Source organism: Cricetulus griseus, unplaced genomic scaffold (genome assembly GCF_003668045.3).
Source record: "Cricetulus griseus strain 17A/GY unplaced genomic scaffold, alternate assembly CriGri-PICRH-1.0 unplaced_scaffold_1, whole genome shotgun sequence".
NCBI classification, from domain to species: Eukaryota; Metazoa; Chordata; class Mammalia; order Rodentia; family Cricetidae; genus Cricetulus; species Cricetulus griseus.
In genome coordinates, this window is record NW_023276808.1 from 3,106,757 (window position 1) to 3,132,077 (window position 25,321).

Here is a 25,321-nt window from a genome sequence, read left to right on the forward strand (position 1 = left end):
GTGTAGACCAGGCTGGCATGGAACTCACAGAGATCCTCCTGCCTCTGCCTCTCGAGTGCTGGGATTAAAGGCTCCAGCCATCACTCCCAGGCTCAGTTATGTTTATGTGTTTCCTGCCTTTAGAATGAAAATAACCACCATTGTTTTCTGTGCTGTTTTTTGAAGTAGCATCTCCCATATCCCACACTGGCCTGATAGTAGCTATAAAGCTGAGGCTGGCCTTAAAATTTCTACTTAAGCAGCCAGTATGTAGTGGTTCATGACTCCATTAGCATCCCCACGCTATTCCTGTCGCCCTCCTCCTAAGCAAAACACTCACCACAGCTTCTGGAGTTTGCAGGCCGGATGCCTCAGCAGCCACAGGCCCCTGTCTCCCAAGTCGTTGAAGCTCATGTCCAGTTTTCAGAGGCAAGAGTTTAGTTGGAGCACACGGGCAATCCATCTGCATGCATCTGAGCCCAGCTGGCAAATGCCCAACCTAGAGGAAGGGATGGCCAAAGTGCGTTTTTTCACATGCCTTTTGGTTAGGTAACCAGGGCTGGGCTTAAATGCCAAATAAGTATGCTGGGTGCAGGAGTATGGCATTGACCACCTTTGAGAGAGACAAGGGGAGAATGCAGAGAGGAAGGCAAGACAGAAGGCAAGGGCCAGGCAGCTCACAATTGGCTGTAACTCCAGTCCTAGTCAATCTAATCTTGTCTTCTGGACTCTGTGGCTACCAGGGAAGATCTTGGTCAAAAACATACAGGCAGGCAGAAAGCCACATCTGTCAAATTTCGTAATTTAAAAAAAGAAGAAAGGGGTGGGGTTGTGGTGGTGCACACATTTAACCCCAGCACTCAGGAGGCAGAGGCAGGGAGATTACACTGAGTTCAAGGCCAGCCTGGTATACAGAGCAAGTTCCAGGACATGCAGGACTGTTACACAGAGAAACCTTGATGGTTAATTGTTGTAGGAGCCCATGGCTAGTAGTATATCCCTGGGCCAGTAGGGCTGAGCTGTATAAAAGCAGCTAGCAGAGCAAGCCACAGGGAACCAACCACTAAGCAGCAAATTTGTTTGGTTTCTTTAGTGTTTCAGGCTTCTGTCTTGGTTTCCCTCAGTGAAGAGCTATATAACTTGTAAGATAACAAAAACTCTTGCTTCCTGAAGTCACCTTTGTTCATGTTGTTTATCACAGTAATAGAAAGCCAAGTAGAAGAGAGGGTACACTTTGGTCAGTGCTATTTGTTCTGAGACCTGAAAGATTAACCAATCTCCCCCCCAGAAATTGAATGTGTGTGTGTGTGTGTGTGTGTGTGAAGAGGGCACAGGATCTCATTATAGATGTTTGTGAGCATCATATGGTCACTGGAATTGAACTCAGGAACTCTGGAAAAGCAGCCAGTGCTCTGAATCACTAAGCCATCTCTCCAGCACCTCCCCTGGAAACTAAATGTACAGCAGAACAGAAGAGTCGATTCAGTGGTGTCAGTGTTGTGTGTGTAAAGACCCTGTGGCAGGAAAACGTAACAGCAAGATTCTGTAGTTAGAGCTGGTGAGGAAATTGGAGGTCCCACGGCCTCGCTGGACAGAGAAGAAGGGGAAGCATGCTGAATCCGGAACTCCACTCACCGGAGGGTCTGCAGTTTGCAGTCTGGGTACCAGAGGCCCTCACACAGGAGAAGTGCCCTGGATCACCAAGGACGTTCAGGCCCAGGTCCAGCTCAGTCAGGGTCTGGTTCAGCCTGAGGCTGGAGACCAGATCTTCACAGGCAGCCTGGCTGAGGTGGCAGATTTTCAGCCTGTGTAAAATCCAGCTGATAAGCACGATGGGAGAATTTCCTGGAGACATGGAATCTATCCTCTGCCTCTGTCTACAGAGTTCAGTGTTCTCTGGAAGCTGTGTGGCACACACCTGTGTCATCCACAAGCACATGGTAGACAGAGGCAGGAGGATGTTCCATTAGACTTGCCTGGGTGTATAGTGAGGCTCTGGCTCAAAAAGCCAGGGGCTGTAGGTGTAGCTCAGTAGTAGGGCTCTTGCCTGTTGTGTGCAAGGTCCTGGGTTTGATTCCTAGCACACACACACCCACCAAAGAAAGCAAGTAGATCACAAAAGCAACAAATTGTTCAAGGCCTGGCGATGGTGGTGCACACCTTTGATCCCAGCACTCAGGGGACAGATCAAGCAGATCTCTGCGTTCAAGGCCATCCTGTTATAAATAGTGAATTCCAGAACATCCAGGACTACACAGAGAAACCTTATCTAAAAAACAAACAAATGGACAAACAAAAAACACCAGTCCAAGATGCCAATATGATATTACACGTATTTGATTACATAAATATATACAGGATTTTCAAATTGCACTTAAAAATTATTTTGTGGCCTGGAGTTGGTGGCGCACGCCTTTAATACCAGCACTCGGAAGGCAAAGGCAGGCAGATCTCTGTGAGTGCAAGGCCAGCCTGTTCTCCAGAGCAAGATAGGCTCCAAAGCAAGAAACCCTGTCTCAAAAAACAAAAACAAAAAATTATTTTGTGTGAGGTGGGCATGCTGGCACTCACCATTAATCCTGGCACTGAGAGGCAGAGGCAGGCGGATCTCTGTGAGCTGGAGGCCAGCCTGTTCTACATATCAAATTCCAGGTTAGTCAGAGATATACAATGAGACCCTGTCTCAAATATATTTTGTGGGCTATACCTGTTCCCATGCACAGCAGCAAGTGCTCCTCAGCACAGAGCCATCCTACGGCCCCTGTGCGTCTTTTCTAATTAATGCAGGAGCCCATTATGGTCAATGTTCCATGACAGCTTGCAAGAGTCTCTCCTTTACAGTGTGGGCCCCAGGCACTAAACTCAGATTGTCAGGTACCTTTATCTGAGGAACCATCTCACAAGTCCCTACATGTACTTTCTAGTAAGACTTTTATTTGGCTAAAACAAACAGGACTGGCATATGTCTCAAGCCTTTGGTCCTAGCACTTGTGGTTATAATTGTGGAGATCATGTTCTTCTTTCCTTAGTAATGAATGGTTGAACTTCCTCAGGGGGTTGCACTTTGTCACCAGCCTTAATAGCCAATGCTTTCATCTGCTGTGTCGGCACCTTTTTGACTCCTGCTACCAAATTTCAATCTCTCTCTCTCTCTGTCTCTTTATCTGTCTCTCTCTGTCTCTCTCTCTGTCTCTCTCTCTCGGTCTCTCTGTCTCTCTGTCTCTCTCTCCCTCTCCCTCACCCTCTTTCTTTCTTCGAGACAGGGTTTCTCTGGGTAGCTTTGGAGCCTAGCCTGGAACTCTCTTGGTAGACCAGGCTGGCCTCCAACTCGCAGAGATCAGTCAGCCTCTGCTCCTGAGTGCTGGGAGTGCAACACCAATGCCTGGCCACTTTTTTCTAATTTTTAAAATTATTATTTTTTTGTTTTGGAGAGATGGTTCAACTATTAAGAGCACAGGCACCCCTTGCAGAGAACCCAGGGTTCAATTCCCAATAATCACATGGAAGCTCAAAGCTGTTGTGGGGTATTGGTTGAAGATTGCTACATTCTTTTATGTTGCATTTGTTTAACTCTGTGAAGCTGTGTTACTTTGCCTGTCCAACCCACCTGACTGGTCTGGTAAAGAGCTGAAATGTCAACAGCTAGGCAGGAGAGAGTGATAGACAGGGCTGGTGTGCAGAGAGAATAAATAGAAGAAGAGAGAAAGGAAAAGGCAAAGAAGAGAAAAGGGGAGAGAGAACACCAGGGGACAGCCACACAGCCATCAAAATTGTAAGAAGGAAAGAAAGAGATAGAAAATAGAGAAAGGTAAAAGCCCAGAGGCACAAGGTAGATGGGATGTTTTTTAAAAAGATCGATTTATTTCTTCTGCATATAGCATTCTCCCTCCATATGTGCCTGCCCTGCATAATAGGAGAGGGCACTGGAACACATTACAGATGGTTGTGAGCCACCGTCTGGTTATTGGGAATTGAACTCAGGATATCTGAAGAACAGCCAGTGCTCTTAACCTCTGAGCCATTGCCCCAGTCCTTCTACATGGAATAACTATGGACAACCATCTGCAACTCCAGTTCAAAGGGAGACAATACCCACTCACAGACATACATTCAGGCAAAACACAAATGCTCATGAAATACAAAATACATAACATTTTAATTGGGTGGTGGTGGCACAAGGCTTTGAACCCAGCACTTGGGAGGCAGAGGCAGGCAGAACTCCTCAAGTTCCAGTCCAGCCTGGCCTACAGAGATAGATCCAGGACAGCTAGGGCTACACAGAGAATTCCTGTTGGGCACCTCTTAGGCTCTGCTGTTCTTCTAGGAAGTAATGGTGACTTGTGACTAGGTGTTTACTTCCTAGTTCCCTGCTTCTGCCTAGACCTTTATGCAAGAATGCAAATTATCTGCCCATTGAGGGGGCAATTGGCGGCATGGACCTTGATCTGAGTAAATTTACACTGGGACTACTGTTAGTATATAAGCCTACTCCCCTTTGAAATAAAAAGCCTTCTCCTTGCAAGAGTGACTGGCTGTGTTGTCTTTATGTAATCCTCAGATTCCCTTGCCCAAATCCATGAGAAGGTTGTAGAGCTGCCTGTTACGACAATTGGAGGTCCCTCCAAGATTTGGGATAGAAGGGGACACACTGAAGGATCACCTGGGAAGGCTTGCCATCATTAAGGTAAGGAACCAGTGTATTAAAGATGGGTGCGGCTAGTTCTTACTCTCTTATGGGAACCATTTAGTCCAATTGTCCAATAAGCAGGGTACCAGTATTAACTACAAGACAGCAACAGAAGTTTTAAGAACTGTACATGAGGTCAGCCCTTGGTTTTTAATCTCTGGTGACCTTAGTATTGTTGATGGGGAGCAGGTGAGGATAGACCTGCAAAGGACATTACACAGAGATGGGCCGAATGCCATACCAACTGTTACTTTTTCTCTGTGCCCTCTTGTCAAAGAAGCACCTCTTAGTAATACTGTGGAATTGAAAAAGCAGGTTAAGGAAGCCAAGGCTGCCTTTCACAGAGGCTCAGAACCAAGAGTCTGTTAGGTCACTTCAAGCTTCTAATAACACTTCCTTTGGGCCCTCTCCCTCATATTCAGGGGATTAGACTAAGGAAAGGGAAGAACTGGAAAGGTACGTTAAATTATAACATAAGCTAAAAAAAATGTTCCCTTGAGTCTCATCCTCCTTCTCGAAATTCTAGCACTCTCTGTTTTCCTTTGGCCTTTCCTGAAAAGCAGAGTGGCCCAGAGATAGTTGTTCCCCAAGGCCAGAATCAGAGACAGCATTCACCTCTTAATTATAAGGATATTAAACACCTGAAAGAGGCAGTTATGGCTTACAGGCCTCATGTACCTTTTATTACTCTGACTATTTTTTAATTCTTTGTGGCCTTGAATTGCATGCCCAGTGATTGGCAACAATTATGTCCAGCTGTGCTGTCCAGGGGAGATTATTTTATTTGGAGAGGTGACCTCCAAGAGCTATGTAACCAAATGGTACAGCACAACATGGCTGCCGGTTTCCCTAAAAAGAACTCAGAAATGCTTACTGGTACGGGAGCCTATGCAGACCTAGGTCAGCAAATTCTTTAAAATCCAGCTGTATATGCACAGATCTCAGCAGCTGCTTTCAGGGCGTATATTTGGGGATACCAATAATATCATGTCTATAGTGAGAAAACTAGCTTTAAAAAATGCCAACAAGTATTGTAAAGAGGTTTTACCACCTCACAAGGCCAAAAGCCTCAATGATTACATTTGCATTTGTAGAGATATAGATGGACACCACATTATGGGACAAGTTATTGCTTCTGCTATGCAGGGAAATAAGAAGGTCAGTGAGGGAGCCAAACCTAAGACATGCTTGGTTGTGGCAAATGGGGTGCACCCTCTAAAGATTAGTCTTCGGCTGGACACCCTTCAAACTTTAAATGGTTTTCAGAGGTTTCTGGGTGGTATCAATTAGATCAGACCTCGTTTAAAAATTACTACTGTGGCGATTCTGCAGGCAGCAGCTGAGGCGGCGGTGGAGGGGGAGGAGGAAGGCAGCAGCTGGGCCGGAGTCCAGCTCCCAAGCCATTTCGGACCTGGAGCGAGCAAGCAAGTGAGTAAGTGTGGGCTTGAAAGCAGCTGTGGGAGCCTGAGGCGTGGCCCACAGCAGGTAGAGACCTGCTGAAAATGACTCAGTATAAAATTGTGGTAGTGGGAGCTGATGGCGTAGGCAAGAGTGCCTTGACGATACAGCTAATTCAGAATCACTTTGTGGATGTATATGATCCTACAATAGAGGACTCCTACAGGAAACAAGTAGTAATTGATGGAGAAACCTGTCTCTTGGACATTCTCGACACAGCAGGTCAAGAGGAGTACAGTGCAATGAGGGACCAGTACATGAGGACTGGGGAGGGCTTTCTTTGTGTATTTGCCATGAATAATACTAAATCATTTGAAGCTATTCACCATTATAGAGAACAAATTAAAAGAGTAAAAGACTCTGAAGATGTGCCTATGGTCTTAGTAGGGAATAAATGTGATTTGCCTTCTAGAACATAGACACAAGTCAGGCTCAGGACTTAGCAGGAAGTTATGGGATTCCATTTATTGAAACCTCAGCAAAGACAAGACAGAGAGTGGAGGATGCTTTTTATACATTGGTGAGAGAGATCCGACAGTACAGATTGAAAAAAATCAGCAAAGAAGAAAAGACTCCTGGCCGTGTGAAGATTAAAAAATGCATTGTAATGTAATCTGCTCCGAGAAATTCGAAATCATAAAGAAAAGATGAGCAGAGATGATAAAAAGAAGAAAAAGATTTCAAAGACAAAGTGTATAATTATGTAAATACAATTTGTACTCTTTTATTAAGGCATACTCAAGTAAAAGTGGTAATTTTTGTACATTACACTAAATTAGTAGCATTTGTTTTAGCATTACCTAGTTTTATTTTTTTTCTGTTCGTGCAGACTTTCAGCTTTTATCTTATATGCTTATTTTAAAATGACAGTGGAAACCTCTTTTCTCTAAGTGGCAATATTCCCTGGGTTTTGGACTTCAACTAGCAATGCCTGTGGAAGAGACTAAAGACCTGAGACTGTCTTCCCGGGGTTTGGTGCATGCAGTTGAGGCTATGCTAATTCTCTTACCAGCTGTGAGCATTGTGTGACCCGGAGTAGTGAAGCTTTTGATCCATCTCTGCTATGTTTCATCTAGTCACTGAGTGAATTAATTAGTAATTACAGCTGCATTGAGACCTAAGACTTTGAAATCACAGATTTTTGGGCTTCCTTTGATTCACTTTTAGCATGTCCTAGAGTTTATCATCCTTCATAAGTATAGTAAGACTGTTGAGTGTTGGGACCCATCCCCCACAGGGTCTCTAAGAGTTGTTTTTCAGTAGAACCACAGGCACCTCCTGTTTTCCTAACCTTGCCCCACTAGGATCATGATGTGAACCCTTTGACCTGGGATTTTGGAAGTTTGTATACAAGGCTGCTTCACAATAAAAGTGAGGAACATTCTTTCAGAAACAGAACCAAGCATCTTGTGGTTCATCCAAATCTCCAGGTTTTTGCCTGATACTCGGACTTAGTGGTGGCCAAGAGCAGCCACAAATGGAGGTCCCACTGAAAATAGGAAAGAAAGGGGACCCTGAGAGATCACCCTCAGAATGCTGGCAAGCAAGTAAGGAGTTGTGAGGGTGGATTGCAAAAGGTACTAGAAAATAGGAACCTCAACTCCTAAGAGAGTTGGATTAGAATGGAGATCACAGTCAATCACACAGAGAAAGTTTAAAGAGACAAGGTACTGGTAAGATTTCATTTTAACACTGGATTAAGCAATAATGCTAAGAAAATTAGTAAAGAAATCCTGGAAAACTGCCTCCTCCATGAAATACCCACCAGCAGCCAGCTGACCCAGCAGCCCGATCCCTTGTCCACTGGAGCCCACTGTGGGCTCCTGTCAGACGAAACTGATGTGGTGTGCACAGGCTGGCTGGAGAAATCACTTCCTGAGAAAAAGTTGGGGCACTATGCTTGGAAGAAATTCTGGTTCATTCTGCGCAGCGGTAAGATGTGTGGTGACCCAGATGTTCTAGAATATTATAAGAATGAACACTGCAAGAAACCCCTGGGTATCATCAACCTAAACTTCTGTACACAGTTGGATGTAGCCCTGACCTTCAACAAACAAGAGCTCCATCAGAGGTTCATTTTTGATATCATTATCAATGAGCACACCTTTTACCTGGTGGCTGAGACAGAGGCTGACAGGAATAGGTGGGTCCAGAGCATCTGTCAGATCTGTGGCTTCAGTCAAACTAAAGAGAGCATTGACACCCTGAGAAACCTTTCTTTAGTCAGTCATAATCTCTGCTCTTCTCCAGCTGAATTCAGCAGTTCCAGTCAGCCCCTGCTCCTAGCAGGGTCTGTTGCAGATATTGAGGATGTGTACACATTCAAGGTACCCAGAAACACCCTGTGTGTGAAATTTGGAGACCTCCACGTGGACTTAGCTCCCCCACCGCACCCCAAGACACCTTGCGGGGGCAGCCCTCCACAAAGTCCTCCAGTCAGTGACTACAAGTATCCAACATGAGGTGAAGAAACTGCCTGCTGGTCTGCTAAATCTCTAGAAAAGACTATCGTGGGTGGATCAGACAGTGCCAGCTCTGATTTCAATTATATGCCCGTAAACCCAGGTTCTGACATCCCCATGAGCACAATGCTCCATCACTTTGTCAGCCGAGGAAGTGAGATCCAACCACCCCCGTTCAATCTGCCCCTCAAGCCTGGCCGAAAAGCAAAGTCAGTACCCCTTGACCTGAGTAACCACACTGTCATCAATGGGCTCCCTTACAAGTCATTTGTCACCAAGTCTTGGTCCACGTTCAACCACACCTTTAACCCAAGGTCCTCCCAGTACTGCCGTTCCATCTCCAATACAGATTCTAGAGACAGTGAGAAGAACTGTGTCCCTATGCAGAACCCAATGTCTTCATCCACTGTACCCAGTGGCACTAACAACCCAGCTCCAAAAAAGAGTACTGGCAATGCCAATTACATAGCCCTGCACTTCCAGGCGATTTCCCCGAGACCTCACCACAAGCCATCCACATCATTGTCACATCAGATGAGAAAGGAGAATATGTCCAAATAGATAAAGAATAGACCCAATCCCTACAAAAGACCATACAGGAATGGACAAAGATGCGACAGTCCTGAAGATCCTCCAAAGAGGCCAAGCTATGGTAAGGATGGCCATCCCCCGACATCTCCTCTCCTTTGTGAGTTTTGTTCCAAAGATGTATGAATGTTCTGCATGTATGGTGTTGTCACATATGTGTGTATATGAAGTGTGATAGTAAATGTGTGACTGTTAACAAAAGAATGCTATTGTGTTGCCTTTAAATCATTTAATTGCTAGGGAAGGAGCAACAGTTATTAAAGTATAGGATACATGGGAGAAAATTTTCTGCTTTTATTCCATGGAGGGTGAAGAGCTGTGAATTCCTTCCATACTGGTATGGTTTCATGGGGCAGGACCCCATGAAGCAGTGGCCCGGGTGATCCTTATATTTGTTTTCATTTAATTTGGTCAGTTAGAAATGGTAGTGGTCACAGTCAATCACTTTTTTAAGCAAAAAATGAGGAATATGATATAGAAATGATACTTTGTATTGGAATGGATCCTCATTTGTTGATACTTTGTATTGGAATGGGTCTTCATTTGTTGATATTACTTTGGTTTTCTAGATATGTAGATATTCTTCAAACCATTCAAAGACCTATGGAGTATATGGCATTTAAATGGTTTAGGGTTTTTCTTGACAGTGAGACACAACTGCTCCTGGCACACCAATTACATCTGAGCAGAAGATGAGCATCGAAGAAATAAAGTTTGCCTTTGACATGGCAAGACTAGCCATTTGGGCAAGAAGCTGCTCTTGCCTGAACAGTTTGACTGTTGCTTTATAAACTGGACATGCAGGACCCACTGGAAAGTGACTGCTTAAAAAAGATGGACAGTCATGAAAGGTTCCTGCTTCATGGAAGAGTCTACCAGATATTCTACAGGACACAGAAAAAAGGTGACAGACAAACTGCCAATGCAGTTGGAGAGTTTAGAATTTACTGCTTTGCTGAGAAGTCTGTCAGACACATTGTGACCTGTAGGCTAAAAATGGATGCCCAACATTACCAAGAAACTCTGGGTGACTGTCTAGGAAGCAAGATGTCTCTGTCAGTTCTAGAGTTTATATATCATCCTTCTATGGTTTGATGTAGTTGAGGATAGATAGTTATAGTAACACACTAAGATAGAATGGTTGAAATCTTATAGTTCTTACTTGATAACTGTTTTGTTATATATAAAGAAGGGGGAGATGTTGGGACCCAGACACCACAGGGTATCTGAGTTGTTTTCCAGCATAACCACGGGTACCCCCTCTTTATCTGACCTCACCCTACTAACATCAATATCCTGTTGTGAACCCTTTCACCTGGGGTTTTTTTAAGTTTGTATTTTAGGCTGCTCCACAATAAAGGTGAGAGTCATTCTCTCAGACAGTGGACCAGGCATCTTGTCATTCATCCAAATCTCCAGGCTTTCACCCGATACTCAGACTTAGTGGTGGCCAAGGGCAGCCACAGGGCAGCATGCACAAACAGACTCAGCCATCTGCTGGCATAGAAAATGGTTCCATAGCAAGGGTTAACACTGTCATCCTAACATGTCACAGGTTTTCAGGTTTAAAATAAGTCCAGGAGCCAGAGTCCTCTGGGAATACATCATGCCTAAAAACTAATCTAAATGCCTTTGTTTATTCAACATGACTCCCAGAAAGAATTAATGTGTTTGCTCATGTTACGTCATTTTAAGTGAAAAGGGAAATTATTTTTATAAGTACATGCTTAACTGTCCTCTCTCTTCCCATGTGTATATAGGAAATGCTCATACATATGATTAAATAATGGTCAAAATTTTTTCGAAGAATCTATTTCATAAACAGAAAGTATATGTATGTATGTGTACATGGACATATATATGTAATGCAAATTTGACTTTTAATGAAAACATATATTTCAAGAGGTAGCTTTAAATATGGAAATCACCAAACAGATCATTCATTCATCCAGGATCTTTATTTCACAGAAAAAAAACAAACAAAATAAAACACAGTGCCCCTTTCCCAGAATCTGAGTACTCCTGTCAGGCCTGTCTGTGCAATAATGGTATGTGCACACACATAAAGCACAACAAGGCTCTTCTTAAGTCCAGTCACACAGGTACATTCTTCTCCCCCTTAGTCCGGGCCAGCAACCCCTCTCTCCAGGCTCCTGCAAAGCACTGACCAGCGATGCTATTTCCCAGAGGTTTGTGAGATTGCAGGAGGTGCGCCCTGAAATCTGACTCACTCTCACTCACCACTGCGCCTTTAGCACCAGGCAGTAGTCATTTAACTGTGTGGAGCAGATATTTAACTGCACATTGAATGAATGATAATCACTGTTATGAACAATTGAAAAAATTCATACTTCATTAATGTCATTTTCCCATCATTTTGGAAATGTGGATAACATCCTGTGCTGTCTGGTGGGTACACCCTTGTACAGGGCTTGCTTCCAAATAGCTGAAAAGAGACTTCACATTCCCTCTGTGTGGGTGTCTCTTTCTCTCTTTGGTTCCGAGTTTGAAGCAGGGTCCTTAGAATTGCTGAGATCATGTTCTGCTCACTGAGCCACATCCAGCCCTAAACAGAACTAACAATTATTCTGTATCTGATGTAAGGGCTTCACACTTTGCCTGTGGCAGCATGCCCTGTCCTTCAAGGCACAGCCAGTTTGGGCTTTGTGAATTTCCTGACACACACATCACCACCTGGTGTCTGGAGCATTGAGGTTCATGGGAGCTTTCCCACAAGACAGTAGGCTAAGAGACGTGAATAATCTGTATAGAAAGTGAGGATCCCATTAATATCATAGTTTAAAATAACAACTTCCCCCAGCAATAACAATCATTTAAAAACAATAAAAAATTCATCAGTTTCTGGAATATATAAGCAGGATGACAAATGCTGTCCACACAGGAGCTGGTAGGGAGCAGCACCTACAACCTTAGAGGTGAGCCCCACAGCTGTGGGCAGAGGACTGGCAAAGACTGGTGTCACCGCAGAGGCATGGAAAGCAAAGCAGAGAACCTTCTTCTCATCTCAGCCATTACCCAGGCTTTTGCTTTATTTCAGATTCTGGGGGTCTCTTGCATCTCTTGGCTTGTTGCCCCACCCTCCAGTTTCCAAGTCAACAGCCTAGCTCCTTTCTACCTTGCTTCTTTCTCTCGTCTCTGCTACTGTTATCACATGTCCTATTCTGACACCAACTCTTTTCTTCTGTTCCCTTTGAAGACTCCAAGGCTACATGGGACACATCTGGACGCACTCTCCATCTTAAGATCTGAGGCTTAGTCACTCGTGCAAGTCTCTTTTTGCCAGTAAGGAGCCGAAGATTAGAGTACTGGTGAGCTGGATATTCCCAGAACCACCACATCGTAATTTTAGCACTGAAACATAACAAAAGGAGCCTGCAAGCTTTCCATGTGTAAAACTATGCCACCTGGAGGTGGAAGGCTGGCTCAGTGCTTAAGAGTATGCATACTGCTCTTTCAAGAACAGGAGTTCAGGTCCCAGAACTCAGATCAGGTGGCTCACAACTGTCATTGTCCAGCTCCAGGGGTATCTGATGTCTCTGGCTCCTGCTGGCACCTATACTCACACCCCAAACCCTCTGTTTCCTTTCTCCTGACTTTAGATTACTCTGCTCTTTTACCAAGCCAGGTTCTGTGTCCCCACTTTACCAACTGAGCATTTTGTATTTGGCAAGATCACTCAAAAACCACATCTTACCAATCCCAAATTTTAAGAAGCAAAGAAAGAAAATGACACATTTTAAATCAAGGGATTCAATAATGACAGATTTATTTAAAATTTTCCTGTAGAGAAAACCTGCTAGTGTTGGAATAAAGGTACTCCATGTATAAGAGCAGAAGAGAATAGAAAAATTAACAATAGAAAACAAAACCAAACATTATAAAAAAACAAAACAAAATAAAAATGTTTGAAATGGATTCCAATAGGAAACTTCTTTAAACCCGTGAATAATGAACACAGTTACCAGGTTTGTCAAACAATTCATCTGGAATTTAAAGCCTATGTCTGTATTGTAAACTCCGAAAAAACTGCTCATTAAATTCAAGCCTTTCATATACCAGGCACTGAAACATGAAGCCAGTTGATTTGCAAATAAAAGAATTTATTCATTTGTTCTCACAGTTATAGGAATGAACCAGCTGCTTTACTGTGGTGTAGAGTAGATGAGATAAAAGACAAGAAAGGAAAAAAGTAAGATAAAACTCTAATAAACTGAAACACAGCAAATTCAGACACCAGCTTGCTCGTTTAAGACAACAAACTGAACGTTATGGCATAGTCTACATTTGTGGTCGTCATTTCCTTTCTCCCACCCCACCGACAAATAGCTTCTAGATCCATTAGCCATTTAGACTATTCCTGACCTCCAAATATTCTGTATATACATATTTAGCAAGGAGCAAAAGCCTGATGTCATTCAGACAGCACTACAGTCAGCATACAGTTTTAGAAAGAATACTGTGTATGTCATAAAGATTCGCCTTTAAAAACAAAGAATCCCATTCATTTCTAAACAGTTTTAAAACATGATGAAAACCCATCAAAAGATGATTCAGGGTGGGCTCATAACCTGATGAAGTGCAAACTTCAAAGACTATTAGAGTAACACTGCCAAACACTCCCAACAAAAGGACTGCTCAGGATTGTTCTTCTTGTAATAGATAATTTGTCCCTGCCCTGGCCATCTCCTTTAAAACTATACACAAAAGTCCTGCTAAAAGTCAACATTTTAGTTGATCATACAACAGAATGTCACAATGTAAACTAAACAGATTCTTGATATCAGCATCATGTTACCAATGTTTGTTAATTTCTCAATCCAACAGCTGGTCACAGAGGTCAAGTATTATCAAGGCTCCCTTGTCAGGTTTTCTCCCGTCTGACATATCCATCCTTCAAGCACATACAAGGTTCAACAGTTTTCAAGAGACAGAAGCCAGAGGCCCTTTAAGACACTGAGGAAAGAGGATTGTGGGGCGAACCCATCTGGGTAAGAACTTTATCCAGCCACTGGAGAGGGCCATGCAGATGTATCTCAATCCAGCAGGGGGTGCTAGTAACATCCTGCCTGTGGTACTTGGCTCCCCAACCCTAGGAAAAAGAAAGCACACTGGTGTCATTTAACTCTCTATCTCATTGAGTCACTCTACCAAGTAAAAAATGATATGATCAGTTCACATAATTATGTTTGGACTCATGGCTATGTCCCACAAGAAAACAAACATACTGCAAAAGCATGGGTAATTTTTGGGGATTGATGTTGTCCACCAAAAGTGTACCCAAGAACCCCAGGATCACCTATTTAGTCTGGTTTAGTGGCACACGCCTTTAATTCCAGCATTAGGGAAGCAAGGGCAGGCAGATCTCTGTGCGTTCCAGGCCAGTCAGGGTACAGAATGAGACCTTTTTTCAAATAAAAAAATTATTTGAAATAAAAATATTATTAGTCTTGGATAATTACAAATTTAAAATACATACAGTAGTTGTTTGAGTAAAGATATTTTAGCCAGGAGGTGGAGGTGCACGGCTTAGATCCCAGCACTCAGGAATCAGAGGCAGGGGGATCTCTGTGAGTTCGAGACCATTGTGGTCTTCAAGAGCTAGTTCCAGGACAGCCTCCAAAGCCACAGAGAAACCCTGTCTCAGAAAAAAAACATAAAAAGATATTTTAAATATTTATTTCCCACTACATTAATGTTATGTTAACACTTTACTTACTTACTTATACTTTTAAGACATACTCTTAATGGGTAGCCCTGGCTGGCCTAAACTCCCTATGTAGACCAAACTGGCCTCAAACTCAGAGCTTACCTGTCTGATTTCTGAGCACTGGAATAAAAGGCATGTATTATCAAACTGGCTTTATTTTTTAATATTTTATTTAAAAATTGTGCAAATATGTACATATTGAGTATGGATTTACCTATGAATGTGTGGTATCTGTGGATTTCACAAGATGTTGGATCCTGGAGGTAGAGTTACAGGCTATCATGATCCACATCAGCTGGATGCTGGGACTGAACCCAGGACCACTGTAAGAGTCCTACACCTTTAACTGAACAATCCCTTGTCCCTTTATCTGTGTGTCCAAGCCTGGAGAGCACAGGGGTCTACACTGGCTGTCTTCTTCAATCACACCCCACTGTATTTTCTGAGATGAGTTCTCTTGCTGCACCTGGGCTGTTGTCAATCAGGCGAGACTGGCGGCCAGCAAGCCTAAGGGATCCTATCTGTCTCCCATGCTGGGACTACACACAGCACTGCACCCAGCTTTTTGTTGTTGTTGCATGAATGTGTGTTAATGTACACCACAGTGTGCATGTGGAGCTCAGAGAACAAATCTGTGAAGTTGGTTCTTCTCTCACCTTTTACACATGTTGTGTAGCAATATCTTCAAAGATAAAACCTTCTGTCTTATAGGGAAGCTCCAGAATTGCTGAATGTTTTAAGGGGAGGTGAAACACTCCACCCTCTAGGCAAAGTCCTTAAAACTCAGGAAGCAGACATCGTAAAACCTTTACTGAAACTGACAAGATTCACTAGGCTGTCCCTCCCCAGGCTGATATGAGCCGTAAGGACTGCTGAGACAGACAGACTGACTAGGCTGCCTGTTCTGGAATAAGACATGCTCCAGCCTGGACTCTATTAAACCCTTAGCTTGACCCGGAATAAACGGCATGATGACTGGGAGGCAGGGGGAGATAAAGGTGCCTGTCACCAAGCCTGGAGACCTGAGTTCCATCTCTGGGACCTGCATGGTGGGAGGAGAGGACTATATTCTATGTTCCCATGACAACCTCTTGGACAATGGTGCTCTTAGTGGGCACTGATAGGAATATATACCAGGAAGGCACAGGTATGCATATTGTAAATAGCAGGGGTGAGGCGGGGGTCAGGCCTGAATGAGATGGGCAGGTACTGCTCACCTTCACGAAACTCATTCGAATAGTGCACATTTTGGTGAGTTCATACACGGTCTCAAAACCATGGTTCACAGACTGTGCCAGTATCTGAGCAAACTCTTGGTTGTTGAAAATTTTCAAGCTACACCCACTGGGGATCTTGCAGACAGTGGTGGGATGAAACCCATGATGGTAGTTGCAGTTCCGACTCTGCACAAAGATGCTGCTGTCACTCAGGCATTCGACATACACTTCTCCTCCAACATAGTACAGGTGGACGCCTGTGAGAGGATACACCATGTCAGTCATAGGCTGAAAGGCACCCAGGCAGAGTCAAGTTTGGCCACTCACATAGCCATTCTGACAGACATCTAGCTAACTATGTTATGCTTGTGATAACCAGTGTGTTCGGGAGCTAACAAGTCTCTCAAAAATAATAATGGTTGACATTTTCATTTTGGTATTTGATGTCCTGCTTGACCAGAGTTGAAAGTATATGGACACTCTAAAAGTAGAGCACAATAAAACCTGTAGTTTCCTGGGGCATCCCGTGTACTTAAAGTCTTCTGCATTTATGCCAAGGCTAAATTGTTCAGAAAACTTCAGAGAGAGAGAGAGAGAGAGAGAGAGAGAGAGAGAGAGAGAGAGAAGGGATGATGAATAAACACAGTGGAATGAAACTCGGGTTGAAGAATTGTTGCTGGAAGCTGTAAGACATGAGGTCTCTAGTTAAAAAAAGACACATTTTAAATAGAAAAAAAGTCCTGAGTGAAAAAGGAGCTCACTGAAATAAGTACTAAAAACAATAATTGAAAACTTCTTATAACTTAGAATGCTGGGAGACCAGACAATATCCCGCCTTCTCAGGGAGAAGGAGGCAGAGACTTGGATTCCCTCCTACTAAAGCTGGAAGAAGGAGAGAACCAATTCTGCAAATTTGTCCACTGACTGCTTTGTGCCCCACTATCAACACAAAATAAACAAAAGCAAGTCTTAAAAAGGAAGATGGACCCTCTGGGTAAGCCTCACGAGGAAGGAAGAAGATGCTAGCAAGCAGGCAGCTGGTGTGGCTTTGAGCCCTGAAGGTGACCCTGGAAAGGCTTAGTAGAAAATGCTAGTGTGACTGTCTGAGGAAACACCATGTGGCATTTCTACAGACACACAGGGTTAAGACTCCAGTATCAGCTCTACCCACTGTGGCAGAAATCCATTTTGTTTAGTGATATAAAGAGATATATTTAAGAACAAAAATATTAAGAAAACTTTTTAAGAAAAAAATAAAAACCCTTTTTCCTGATACCAAAATTGATGACTTTACATTTTAGAAAATTAAGACAATATATGAAATATAAAGATGTGGAAAATATTGTAATTCCTTCAGTGACAGAGGAAAATGTTTGTTAATTAATAGTCTGCATTACTGTGTCTGGTTTGGCAATCATTAAAGCCTCTGTTGCAAACTCTCACATTTCTGTATGACTTTGCTGCTGTAACTGTTTAACCAGGCTCCCTCGGCAGACCAGTGTTAACACTGATTTTCTACTATTGCAGTCAGGACAAATGTCACTGGATGGTTTTTACTGATATCTGTTTGCCAAATGACTTTCCAGAATGCTTGTGTTACATCAGCACTGCGAGTGCTATGATCAGCTGACCCACACCAGCACTGACACTGAGCTTACACAAAAGCAAAGTGTTCACAGATGCAAAGGGAATTGCTTTAATTTGAATATGGGGGCTGGGCTTACCCTTGGTTTAGTGGCCACTTGGGTATCTCCTGTGAACTCACTGCCTTGAGATCTCACTTATTACCCCACTGGGGTTGTAGGCCCTTAATCATCTTTCTTTTTATGAGTTGTGCATTTATAGCTAGATAGAAATAATTTATTATGTATTTTCCTGTTGCTCATTTGTCATTCAATTTTATTCATTTTATATTTGTGTAAACATGTGTAGATAGATACATAGACAGACATATGAATAGATTTAGGTATGTTTCCATCTAGAGAACTTTAAAACCCTTTAGTTGCAGAGGCTTTGCCTTTTCCAGAGTTACTCAACAGTGCAAATATTTACATGATGTGGACTCTGCAGTAGGTGTCAGTGTAAGGGCGCCTGAAAGGTGACATGCCTAAGTTACATGACACACTACACTGTTTTGATATAAGGGAGCTGAGCATGCATGTTGCATGAAACACTACATTGTTTTATATAAGGGAACTGAGCACCCTTGGATTTTAGTCCTCAGGACCCCAGAACAAACACGCTATGGACAGCTGTATACTGAGAGGCACCAACATTTTCAGAAACTTTTCTTCACTTTGTGTCACATGAGATGCACCAGGCGCAGCTCATCACAGATTTGGAGGCAGCCAGTTTGCCTCAGTGGGGATAGATATCTGCAGCAATGAGCTGGACACTAGATGTGCTTATTGCTACTTTGTATCTTTGCCTTCTCAGCAGACAAGGTAGAAACTACATTCATATTCAGAGGGTATATAGATAGGCTCCCATACAGACACAAGAGCACAGGAGCATATAAACACACGTCATGTCATTAAATTATGATTTTACACTGACACTTCCAAGGAATGCCACACCCCTTCTTGATCGCCTGTTCCTTACTCCACAGGGAAAGCTAAGCTCTGAGCACCACCCACACATCTGGTCATTGACTTAATCACATAATAAATACATATAAATGTTATAGAACTGCTTTAATCTACCACTAGTGAATAGTTAAGTCCCCTAAGAAAGATATGTGGGATGTTGAGATGGTTCAGTGGGTAGAGTGCTTGCCACCAAGCCTGATGACTTGCATGCTCAGCATCCAGAGGGGTGGTTCCGCATTAACCTTCAGGCCACGCCCCTTCTCAGGGTCAAGGCGGAGCTTCAGGCATCGCCCCTGGTGATTGGACGACGAGGCTCAGACCTGGCTTCTCGCGCTTCGCTCCGCCCTCCACGTCACAGAGACACTGAGCTCCGGAGGAGGCCAGCACTCTCCAGGGAGCACATCAGGGAGTAAGACACTGAGCCCCAAGCGTAAGCCCCGCCCCTGCTCTCTGCTCGGCCCCGCCTCCGGCCTCTCGGCCCCGCCCCTGCTCTCTGTTTGCCCCTCATCCGGACTCTCGGGCCCGCCCCTGCTCTCTGTTCGGCCCCGCCTCCCGCCTCTCGGCCCCGCCCCTGCTCTCTTGCCTCTCTGCCCCGCCTCTGCTCTTTGCTCAGCCTCGCCTCCATCCTCTCGGCCACGCCCCTGCTTTTTACTCGGCCCCGCCTCTGGCCTCTCGGCCCCGCCCCTGCTCTCTGTTTGCCTCTCATCCGGCCTCTCGGCCCCGCCTCTGCTCTTTGCTCAGCCTCGCCTCCATCCTCTCACGCCCCTGCTTTTTACTCGGCCCCACCCCCTTTCGGCCCCGCCTCTGGCCTCTCGGCCCTACCCTGCTCTCTGCTCGGCCCCGCCTCCGGCCTCTAGGCCCCGCACCTGCTATCTGCTCGGCCCCGCCTCCGGCTCTCGGCCCCGCCCCTGCTCTCTGCTCGCCCCGCCTCCGGCCTCTCGGCCCCGCCCCTGCTCTCTGCTCGGCCCCGCCTCCGGCCTCTCGGCCCCGCCCCTGCTCTCTGCTCGGCCCCGCCTCCGGCCTCTCGGCCCCGCCCCTGCTCTCTGCTCGGCCCCGCCTCCGGCCTCTCGGCCCCGCCCCTGCTCTCTGCTCGGCCCCGCCTCCGGCCTCTCGGCCCCGCCCCTGCTCTCTGCTCGGCCCCGCCTCCGGCCTCTCGGCCCCGCCCCTGCTCTCTGCTCGGCCCCGCCTCCGGCCTCTCGGCCCCGCCCCTGCTCTCTGCTCGGCCCCGCCTCCGGCCTCTCGGCCCCGCCCCTGCTCTCTGCTCGGCCCCGCCTCCGGCCTCTCGGCCCCGCCCCTGCTCTCTGCTCGGCCCCGCCTCCGGCCTCTCGGCCCCGCCCCTGCTCTCTGCTCGGCCCCGCCTCCGGCCTCTCGGCCCCGCCCCTGCTCTCTGCTCGGCCCCGCCTCCGGCCTCTCGGCCCCGCCTCCGCTCCCGGGCGCTCGCTCAGCTGCTGGGCATCCGCGCTTCTCGGCCATGGAGACCCCTGGGAGTCTGGACAAGAAAGTCAAGCTGAGCGACACCGCGCAGAACGGGGGAGTGGAGGCCGCGGGCGGGAGCGCGAGGAGCGGGGGCGGCTGTGGGAAGCGCGGGCTGCCCGTGCATCCTGCGGGAGCCGGGGGCGGGGACCCAGGCGGCGGCGGCCCCCGAGGCGAGCCCCGGGCGGGCGGGCGGGCGGGAGCTGTCTCCTAGGCTGCAGAGGCCGAGGGCTGCGGTGGAGACGGAGGAGGCGCCTCGGCAGGGGCCTGGTTTTCTTGGCTCTGCCCGGGGACTTGGCCGAGTTTGGGGCGGTGTCCACGTCTTTCCATTTCTGATTGCAGTGTGCTGAGAGCAGACCCAGCAGTGTGGCCATTCATGACTCGGGACTGCTCAGAACTGAGGGTCTCTTCATTAAAAGACTAGGAAGGTAGCCCAAGTTCACAACTCTATCCACCAATGCCCTTACCATACTGAATGAATAGGCAAAGTAATTCCTTGTCTCAGGAGCAACATTATTAAAAATCTGGCAAATTTGATTCAAGCTTGGTAGGGTCCACAAAATCATTGCAGAATCGCCTATTTTTTACTGACTATGCAAACAATAAAGATGCAAAATATAAAGATGATGGATTCTTCTTCTGTGGTCAGTTCTTCACTATATTACACATCTATGTTTTTGACAATCAGACCCCAAGTGAAGAGTCTGTGAGAGTTCATTGCATGAAGCAGTGAAGAGGAAGCTGAGTTGCATTTGAGACCACAGGATGTTGAGATGTCCATGCTATGAGACATCTGTCATGGACACTTTCATATGAGGAAGGGAAGTAGCAAACTGTGAGATGGATAAGAAGTGAAGTCCTGGGGGTTGTGTGGTTTTTTATCATATTTTTATAATAAAGCTTGGGTGCCATCAGAGAGCAGAGCTACCAGTTAACTGACCAAATACAACATAGAGGTTTGGAAAACTGTGTAGAGATTGGAGACTGGAATTAGTACGAATGGGCTGAGGAAGGATCCTTCTCTGTTTTAGATTTAGAAATGGAGGAGGCAGGAGTCACTGATGGCTGATCAACTAGTTCTCTCATCTTTCAGGTTCTTACCCCATATCTGACTGAAAGACCCCCGAAGAGGCACTTTCGTAGAGGGAGACCCACACACCCAGGAATCAGCGAGGCCACGAACTGGATGCAAAAAACAAGAGGCTTTATTGGAGACTCGGGTACCCGGGGCGACTTAGCCTTTGTGTGGCTAAGCGCCTCGAGCCAAGGGAAAGGGGTCCTTATATAGGGAAAAAGGCGCAAGCTAGGAGCAGGGATTCTATTGGATAATTCTAATGAGGCATTATACAGAGCTATTCCCATTGGTCAATGTATATGAGGCGCTATACAGGGTTATTCAAATGAGGCAAAGTACAGAGTTATTCAAATGAGGTGAAACACAGAGTCTTTCAAATGAGGCGAAATACAGAATCATTTCCATTGGATGGTTCAAATGAGACACAGAGCCATTCCAGATCAGCATATTCTCAAGGTCTGGTGTCTGGTACAGCAGACTCAATTCCCCCCCCTTCCTGATGGCTGACCTTGGGGGCGGAGACCTTGGGACGGAGTGTTTCTCTTCGGGCGGGGCGGGGGCTCAGGGGCAGGGCTCCAGGCCGGCTCACTCGGTGTTTGTTCTCGTGCCGACCCACCCGGTGCTCGTTCTCGGGCTGGCCCACCTGGTGCTCATTCTCGGGCCGGCCCACCCGGTGCTCGTTCTCGGGCCTGCCCACCTGGTGCTCGTTGCTCGGCCCCAGCCCCGAGGCGCGATGCCAGGCGGGGCGGGCTGGGGGCGCGAGCCCTGCCGGGGTGAAGGCTTGGGAGGCTCCGGCAGCTTCGGGGCAGGGGGCTCAGGGGCATTTCGAGCGGGTCTTTCATTCCCCCATTTCTCTTGTAACTGAATGGAATCTTCCATTCAGAGGTCTCTGGTTAGGTCTTTCTCTAAGCTTGGCCATGCTGCCTCTATTCCTGTATGGTCTGTTATAGGACTACCTCAGAGAGTGATGTTAAGGATTTCTCGAGTGTATTGACTGACTCTTTTAGGACCTGGATATCTGTGTGCATGGCTTGCTGTAGAAGTTTGAAATGATTAATTCCCTATGCCGGCTGCTATGCCCCCCACTGTTATCCCTCCTAATAATAGGGCCACGGTAAAGGATATTGGCTCCCTCTTATATCGGGTTGATTTCCCTAACACGCTGTAAAGGAAATAAGGAGAGGCATAGAGGTGGTACCGGTGGAGCCCTTTTGCCATCCTCTGGTTACCTGAATCTTGTCCCATGAGGATGAAGGCTTCCAGTGAGCATGCCCTGTCGTTTCGCATCCCCATGCAAGGGAGTTCCTTTTGACTTAGCATTCTAACCAGGGAAAATGGACGGCGAAATTTCTTTCCAAACTGCTTCCTGCTGACTTTGGGACGAAGTTAGGGACCCCAGAAGGTTGAAATGCTAGTCAAAAGCAAAAAGGAATTTGGGCAATGGGGAATCCATCAGGGGCTTCTGGTTAGCAGACACTGTTGCAGAGATAGGGGGTGTCCACATCAGCAGACTGGTTCATATCCATAGCAAGTCCAGGGCTCGCAGTCTATTTAGAACAGCCTGTAGTCCGCAACTGATATTCAGATGTCTGTCAGAAGCAGAAACCTGTTTAAGACATATTTAAACTGGGAACAGAGGTTAAAACTTATTTATTGAAGCCCACAGTGCAGAAAAAGCAGATATCTGGATATCTGTTCAAACAGCAAGAACATATTTATAACTTTGAGTCCTAGCAAGAACTACAGATTTGGGCTATAAGCATGTACATTTCTCCTCTGTCCAGAGAGCCGGGTATGGATTGGACAGAGGTGCCTTTGGCCTGATGAAAAGCCCTTTAAGTTTGTACTTAGATGACAACCAAAATAAACTTAAAAACCTTGAGCTTGTGCCTGAACAGTAGATAGTCATTATTTTATCAGCTAACATACTGACTAGTCTATAGTGGATCTGACTGTCTGATGCTGTCAAGCTGACAACCAGTAATATTTCAGAGATCTGAGAAGGGTATATTTTATCCGAATCTACTAAAAAGTGACAGAAGCCAGTTAGAAGCAGGTCCATATACAGTTAGCCAAACCCAAGTTTCTCCATTACCGTTGGAGGCAGCTGTCTCAAAGAACAACAATCTTTGCCAGGCCTATACTGTGAGAGGTTTTATTTTCTCTCTGTGGAAGAGGGACATGGAAAAGACTGACCTTGTTTTGTCTAGGCAAAGGGGTACAATCAATTTTCCAGCGTCCAGCAGCTTTGTCCACGGTCTCGGCCAGGTTCTGGCAGGCGGCAGGTTTTATATCTGAGCATCTCGCTCACTGGTCCAGGTGCGGGAACCGAGGTGCCTCGTAATCTTTTGGAGATTTTGGGTCATTGTCAGGATCTGGCAGTCTGTCTGACATTAAAAACTTTAAAGATAACAATTTAAATGCCATATTCTGAAGATCTCTGAAGCATTAGAGGTCTGTTTGTCTGTTTTAATTACTTGCCTTAAGCATACATTAAGTATCTACAGGTGGCTAGGTAAGGTCTTATTTCTGTAAATAATTAGCACCTGCTCTAGAGAGGTACAGGTGATGCAAGGCCAGGGCAGGCACATCTAAGTGCCAGGATTCCTTAAACAGTAGCTTAACTTCTTTCTTAGGCAGGGTTTTTCTGTGACTTGTAACAACCTTTTCTCTGACCTTTGACAACTTTCCTCTGACCTTCTGCAACTTGCTTTAACCCTCTGTAACTTTCTGTGACCTCCAACAACTTGCTTTAACCCTCTGTAACTTTTACCGCTTGCTTTAACTCTCTATAACCTTTTATAACAATCTTTTCTGCTATGACTTGCTTTAATCCTCTATAACCTACTAGTTCATTTCTCTGACTCTTAGACATTTTTAGACAAGTTCTCTTTTTTTTTCTTTCCCTTTTTATTATTTACGTCTCCTACAATTTTTTTTTCTCATTTCTCAGTTAACATCAAAATTTCATCAAAGTCCTTTTTACAGTTCTTAATAACTTTAAGGCCGTTTAGATGTCCGGATCAGGCCAGATAAGTTTATACGCTCGAGCTGAGGAACAAAGAGTAATTCATTTGCGTTTATGCACATCAATTACAAAACAAAGGCCAAACAACACAGAACACAGAACAGGTTTTCGCAGCGCGGTTTCGACAGAGAGTCGAAAGAATTGAGAAGGGGGTGGGGTCGAAGAAGGGGGCCCTCCTTCTTCGCCCCCAGTAAAGATTGCAAATCCCTCAAGCCGAGGGCCTTCTCCAAAGAGACTGGGAAGATGTCCAGTCATAGATCTAAGTTCAAAGTACAAATCCCTCATCCCGAGGGCTTCCCAAGTTCAAAATACAAATCCCTCATCCTGAGGGCTTCAAACGCTACCAGGACGTCTCCTGGAGCCGCGGTCGGGAGTCCGAGCTCGTCAGCTCCTCTCGGATCCGCCAAATACAAATGTACACAGCTGTATACTACAAACGCAAGCGCAATTCACAAGACAGACTCAGACCAGACAAGACAAAACAGCGGATCCGCACAACACTTACCTCCCAAACGTGGGTCGGTGGTCCCTGAGTGGGGGTCTCTAATCCCGGACGAGCCCCCAAATGAAAGACCCCCGAAGAGGTACTTTCGTAGAGGGAGACCCACACCCAGGAATCAGCGAGGCCACGAACTGGATGCAAAAACAAGAGGCTTTATTGGAGACGCGGGTACCCGGGGCGACTTAGCTTCTGTGTGGCTAAGCGCGCCGAGCCAAGGGAAAGGGGTCCTTATATAGGGAAAAAGGCGCAAGCTAGGAGCAGGGATTCTATTGGATAATTCTAATGAGGCATTATACAGAGCTATTCCCATTGGTCAATGTATATGAGGCGCTATACAGGGTTATTCAAATGAGGCAAAGTACAGAGTTATTCAAATGAGGTGAAACACAGAGTCTTTCAAATGAGGCGAAATACAGAATCATTTCCATTGGATGGTTCAAATGAGACACAGAGCCATTCCAGATCAGCATATTCTCAAGGTCTGGTGTCTGGTACAGCAGACTCAATTCCCCCCCCCTTCCTGATGGCTGACCTTG

General features: G+C 45.7%; 1 protein-coding gene and 1 pseudogene across 1 annotated transcript in view; one reads left to right on the forward strand and one right to left on the reverse strand.

The window, feature by feature from the left end:
• The window catches only part of LOC113838584 (ephrin-B2-like), a 665,634-nt gene that overhangs the window by 620,263 nt on the left and 20,050 nt on the right, over positions 1 to 25,321 (reverse strand). The window lies entirely within an intron of this gene.
• On the forward strand, positions 6,169 to 6,737 carry LOC113838755 (annotated as a pseudogene).